The following is a 7,107-nucleotide window of genomic DNA, read 5'->3' on the forward strand; positions in this document are numbered from 1 at the left end:
TCAACTGAAAAAACACAAGGGCCCCTACTTTAATTTAGTAACTCTCAAAGCAGTTGTTGCTAAGTTCAATGTATAAAAGTTCCAAGTTGTGATTCAAAAGAACCAGGAGGCTATTTCTTTGCTCATAAATAAACAGAAAAGCTTGCTATTGAAGGGGCAGAGAGAGCATCGCAGGCACGCAGCGCTTGTTGCTGGCTACTCCGAGGCTATTGGGAGTCCTAAAAATGTGAGCAAGGGGAGAGGGAGAAACAACAGAAAGAGGCAAATGTACGGCTGCACATGTTATTTCACCGGAGGTGTCATAGCCACAGGGATAAAACAGGAAGAATTTAAAGAGACTGTAAGATTTAAGCCTCCTCCTCCCCCCAAAAGGTAGTGTTAATGATAGGAGTGTGTAGGATCTTCAGTTAAGTCACTTTTATTTACATTCACATAAGCAGTGACTCATTACGATGTAAGTATTACTCAATATCACATGAGAAGTCAGTGTTGTGTTTGCATTAGGGTGAAGTGGACTTCTGAATGTATTTTCTCACTATTCTTTGGGGGAAATGCCATTCTTTATACTGATGAATTATGAAATTAATGTTCATAAATTTTCTGATTTCAATTATAGTCATGATTATGTTTAGATTAATTATTTAGGATTGTCACTACAGTATATACATAAATTTAATTAATCATTATTTGCCCAAACACTCTGTAACAAAGTATCTTATACATATAATAACACTCTTTCTCTCTCATGTGTAACACAACTATTTGAAGAATGAAGAATACAAAGGCAGTTCGACTCAGGAGCTCAGATGGATCTGTATTTATGCAGATTTTTAAAAATGTGATTATTAATTTGGACTCTGAGCTCAACTCATAGTGTGTGGCATTGGTGATTTTTATACTTATTATTGCATCCCTTATACTGAGTTTCTTCTTCAGTGTAACTGTGAACTCAAATGTTCTTTAATGGCTTAAGTATCTCCTGACTGACTTATTTTCTGTTCTTTTTTTTGGTTTTATTCTTTTGGTCATTGCTAAACCATGCCTACCAATGGAGTCTTCTTCTCAGGTATTCTTTGTACTACTTTCAGAGCATTTCTAAAAACATTAGTAATCTGTAGGGTCATCTTGCTTCCCAAGGCATGAAATCTAGAATTTTCTAGCAATCTCCAACTCCCAGGACTAGAAGTAGTTTCTTTTAGTGAAGAAAAGTACAAAGGTCCCCACATCCTGGGCACTAGGCCTGCATGATTTTTTCTGATTCTCTATGACTTCCAATCTGAGCCAGAAACATTATAGAACAGTGTTATGTTTTTCAGGATTTGTACAGAAATCTCTCATGAGTTCATATATAAGTTGTAAAAGTTTCTCTAGTTTTGAGTTACTTTCTTTTCTTGCTCTAATATTTGTTTCACAGTAACATTTTCTCTGCTCGCAGTAGAATTACCAACTAAATTAGCACTCATTCATATAACAATTATTGAAGACCTGCTATTTGCCAGGCCCTTTCTGTTCTATGAACTGGAAATAGATCAATGAACAACAACTAAAACGTCCCTTCCCTCATGGAGCTTATGTTATTGCTGAGATAATTGGTGATCAGGGTTATATGTCAACCAGAATCAAACGTGGCTGAATGGTGAACACATTGTCAGAGAACAAGTGGGAAAAATCCTATCTTGTTCCTGGAGAATATTCAAAGATTTGCAGCTTGTGGGGAGAAAGATTTATGCTTGGGTTCGGGAGGCACTGCAAGGCACACATCGCGGACCTCTCAGTGAGTGCGAACAACACACCCCAGGCCAATTAAATCAAAATCCCCAGGGTGGCTCATAGGCATCAATTTTTTTTTTTTTAAAATCTCTGAAGCTAATTCCAATGTGCAATCAAGGTGAAAACCATTTTACTGGAGTAACAAACAGTACAAATAAATAATATAAAATAAGGTGTATTTTTCTGTGAATTAATTTTTTGAGACAAAGAATTTTACCAAAGGAAGAATTAATGAAAAGAAGAACCTCTCTCCCATGATCCCCCTCCACGTTTTTGCTACTTTTCTATCTTATTTTTGTCTTACTATTTTTTTCCTTGCACCCAATAATAGCTTGTTCAGAATCAAATAGCCAGTAACTTATCATAAACCAAGTTCAAAAATTCAGGAAACTAACTCAGATCGAGGTACGATTTTGGTACCTTTGCACATGCTTTTACATCATTTTGTAAAATCATTTCCTTTTTAATCTATTTCTTCAAGAAATCATAAAAGCTCCAAGACCCAAGCCAACTGTTAACTATTGACTGGAGATTTTGTAGCACCCTCCCCTGTGTTGTAATTTCATTTTGATCCAATTTTTGTCAATTCAATAGTAATAGCTTGCATAATGTTTTGTTCCACTACTCTGTGAGCTACTTGATGTTAATTCTTTTTGTTACACTTATTTCCTTATTGATAGAACTGAAATATAATGGAGTTTACTTAATGGAACTAATGAATAATGTGTATATTATAGAGATTATTTTCAGAGAATTCTATTAAAATTCAGATATCCAAATCCAAAAGATATTGAGTTTCATTTGAGAAGGAAAGTACAAATCAGTGTAAAGAAATCTGTCTGATATTTGCATGTTTGCATACCTAACTCCTCCCTTCCACATGTCCCCACAAGCGGAAAATTGCTACCAGTGCCAGTGATGAGTGGGCACATTACTGTTTAATTTGTAAATCAATAGCTGATTGAAAGTAGTCTTTCATTAAGTTCTGTGAGACTGGACATATATTTTGCACATATTTCGGGCCTATGGCTGGAATCAGTATAAAAAAGAGAAAGATCTTTTGTGAAAATAAGTGAGATGGTATCAAATAGCAGAATGTTCTGAGTTACTTGGAGTATTTTTAATATAAAAGTGAAAAGTTTCAAACTGGATATTATTTTGAAACATTTTGACAGCAAAAGGATCAGTGAAACATGATATTAGCTTCCTGGATTTCTTTCTACAGAAACGCTGTCTGGAACTGAAAATATCCTTCAGTAATTGGAGCAATAGGAGAATTCATAATCAGAATAGCGGGGAGTGGATTCATTGTGCTAGTTAACTGCTGAGCGCATCCTCACCAGCCTGGTTATCTCCAGAATCAGCTATTTGATTTATTTGCAGTAGTATTATGGCCACATCTATATGCCATTGATAAACTAGTGAAATTTATTGGTATTTTTTGGACACTGACCAATCACTTAGCTAGCTGGTTTGCAATCTAAGTGTTTTTTTACTTCTTTAAAACAGCCAATTTCTCCCAGCCCTGCTTCATATGGTTGTGAATGAGGATTAGAGTACCACTTGTGCTCTCCATGGGGTCTCTGCTCCTACTGTTTTTCAATCTTGTATTAACAGATGCATTTAATGGCTTCTGGATTAATGTCTATAAAAGATATGAAAGAAACTCAACTTAGTCTTCAGATGTAAGATGTTGAGATACTCTGTCTCTTAACAGCTTCACTGTTACCAACTTGATCTACTTAGTCCCCTTTCTTCTGTACCTGATCTCACTGCTCCTTTTATTTCTGTCCTTGATGAGACATGTCAGGAATTTGCGGCTCCCCTCCACGGGCTCAAAGAACCTCAGCACACAGGCCCATAAAAGGGCCATACAAGTGGTGGTGTCCTTTCTCCTCCTCTTCATGGTTCACTTTTCTTCTATCCTATTGACAGGTTGGATTTTCCTTATATTGCAGAATCATCAGGCCAATTTCTTTCTCAGGTTAACATCAACTATTTTTTCTTTGGGCCACTCACCCTAATTTTGGAAAACAGCAAGCTAAGAAGACTGCCTTGGGACGATTGCAGCATCTTAAGAGCCACCCAAGAAGAGTGAACCTTTAGCTTCATAGACTTTTCCATAATTCCCTACGTTCCAGGGGAATAAATGAGGAGACACTGAAGATTCATTTTAACTTCTGTTTTTCTCACTGGATTCTTTTAGGTACCATTGAGCATCATAAAATTTTTCTAGAATCAACTATAAACTAAAATTTACTCACAAAACCAGCTGATGCAATATTGGATTTTTAAAATCAAGCATTTTTGTCATTGTAACACTTGCTAGCAACAAGGAAATATATGACTTAATATGAATGTAAAATATATAATGCAACATGTATTTTTTATTTTATATGCTCTGGTAAATGTGTAATTACATTCATATGTGAGGAAAAAACACTAATATTTAGAAATAAAAATCCCCTCCAATCTGGAGTGAGTGGAATATTTGTATAACACTAAGTGAAAAATAGATCAAGGACTAAAAATTTTTAAAGCACATAATCTCATAACAACAGATATAGCTTCTTTTTTTTTTTTTTTTTTTTTTCCCTTTTTTTTTTTTTTTTAAATTTTATTTTGTCGATATACATTGTAGCTGATTAATGCTCCCCATCACCAAAACCTCCCTCCCTTCTCCCTCCCCCCCCTCCCCCCCAACAATGTCCTTTCTGTTTGCTTGTGGTATCAACTTCAAGTAATTGTGGTTGTTATATCTTCTTCCCTCCCCCCCCCGATTTGTGTGTGTGTGTGTGTATGTGTGTGTGTGAATTTATATATTAATGTTTAGCTCCCTCCAATAAGTGAGAACATGTGGTATTTCTCTTTCTGTGCCTGACTTGTTTCACTTAATATAATTCTCTCAAGGTCCATCCATGTTGTTGCAAATGGCAGTATTTCATTCGTTTTTATAGCTGAGTAGTATTCCATTGTGTAGATGTACCACATTTTCCGTATCCACTCATCTGATGATGGGCATTTGGGCTGGTTCCAACTCTTGGCTATTGTAAAGAGTGCTGCGATGAACATTGGGGAACAGGTATACCTTCGACTTGATGATTTCCATTCCTCTGGGTATATTCCCAACAGTGGGATGGCTGGGTCGTATGGTAGATCTATTTGCAATTGTTTAAGGAACCTCCATACCATTTTCCATAGAGGCTGCACCATTTTGCAGTCCCACCAACAATGTATGAGAGTTCCTTTTTCTCCGCAGCCTCGCCAGCATTTATCGTTCATAGTCTTTTGGATTTTAGCCATCCTAACTGGGGTTAGATGGTATCTCAATGTGGTTTTGATTTGCATTTCCCGGATGCTGAGTGATGTTGAGCATTTTTTCATATGTCTGTTGGCCATTTGTATATCTTCCTTAGAGAAATGCCTACTTAGCTCTTTTGCCCATTTTTTAATTGGGTTGCTTGTTTTCTTCTTGTAAAGTTGTTTGAGTTCCTTATATATTCTGGATATTAATCCTTTGTCAGATGTATATTTTGCAAATATTTTCTCCCACTCTGTTGGTTGTCTTTTAACTCTTTTAATTGTTTCTTTTGCTGTGCAGAAGCTTTTTAGTTTGATATAATCCCATTTGTTTATTTTTCCGTTGGTTGCCCGTGCTTTTGGGGTCGTATTCATGAAGTCTGTGCCCAGTCCTATTTCCTGAAGTGTTTCCCCTATGTTTTCTTTAAGAAGTTTTATTGTCTCAGGGTGTATATTTAAATCCTTAATCCATTTTGAGTTGATTTTAGTATACGGTGAGAGGTATGGATCTAGTTTCATTCTCCTGCATATGGATATCCAGTTATCCCAACACCACTTGCTGAAGAGGCAGTCCCTTCCCCAGTGAATAGGCTTGGTGCCTTTGTCAAAGATCAGATGGCAGTAAGTGTGTGGGTTGATTTCTGGATTCTCTATTCTATTCCATTGGTCAGTGTGTCTGTTTTTATGCCAGTACCATACTGTTTTGGTTATTATAGCTTTGTAGTATAGCTTAAAGTCAGGTAGTGTTATGCCTCCAGCTTTATTTTTTTTTGCTGAGCATTGCTTTGGCTATTCGTGGTCTTTTATTGTTCCATATAAATGTCTGAATAGTTTTTTCCATTTCTGAGAAAAATGTCTTTGGAATTTTGATGGGGATTGCATTGAATTTGTATATCACTTTGGGTAGTATGGACATTTTCACTATGTTGATTCTTCCAATCCAAGAGCATGGAATATCTTTCCATCTTCTTGTATCCTCTCTAATTTCTCTCAGCAGTGGTTTGTAGTTCTCATTATAGAGATTTTTCACCTCCTTGGTTAACTCAATTCCTAAGTATTTTATTTTTTTGGTGGCTATTGTAAATGGGCAGGCTTTCTTGATTTCTCGTTCTGCATGTTCACTATTGGAGAAAAGAAATGCTACTGATTTTTGTGTGTTGATTTTGTATCCTGCTACTGTGCTGAAATCATTTATCAATTCCAACAGTTTTTTTGTAGAGGTTTTAGGCTGTTCGATATATAGGATCATGTCATCTGCAAACAGGGACAGTTTGACTTCATCTTTTCCAATCTGGATGCCCTTTATTTCCTTCTCTTCTCTGATTGCTCTGGCTAGTACTTCCAACACTATGTTGAATAGGAGTGGTGAGAGTGGGCATCCTTGTCTAGTGCCTGTTCTTAAAGGAAAAGCTTTCAGCTTTTCCCCATTCAGGATGATATTGGCAGTGGGTTTGTCATATATGGCTTTAATTATGTTGAGATACTTTCCCTCTATACCTAACTTATAGAGGGTCTTTGTCATGAATGAGTGCTGAACTTTATCAAATGCTTTTTCAGCATCTATAGAGATGATCATATGGTCCTTGTGTTTGAGTTTATTAATATGGTGTATCACATTTATTGATTTGCGTATGTTGAACCAACCTTGCATCCCTGGGATGAATCCCACTTGATCATGATGAATAATTTTTCGTATGTGTTGCTGTATTCTGTTTGCTAGTATTTTAGTGAGGATTTTTGCATCTATATTCATCAAGGATATCGGCCTGTAGTTTTCTTTTTTGGTTATATCTTTACCTGGTTTTGGTATCAGGATGATGTTTGCTTCATAGAATGAGTTTGGGAGATTTGCGTCCGTTTCAATCTTTTGGAATAGTTTGTAAAGAATCGGTGTCAATTCCTCTTTGAATGTTTGGTAAAATTCTGCTGTGAATCCATCTGGTCCTGGGCTTTTCTTTGTTGGGAGCCTTCTGATAACAGCTTCAATCTCCTTTATTGTTATTGGTCTGTTCAAATTTTCTACGTCTTCACGGTTCA

This window comes from Cynocephalus volans, chromosome 12 (assembly GCF_027409185.1).
Source record: "Cynocephalus volans isolate mCynVol1 chromosome 12, mCynVol1.pri, whole genome shotgun sequence".
NCBI classification, from domain to species: Eukaryota; Metazoa; Chordata; class Mammalia; order Dermoptera; family Cynocephalidae; genus Cynocephalus; species Cynocephalus volans.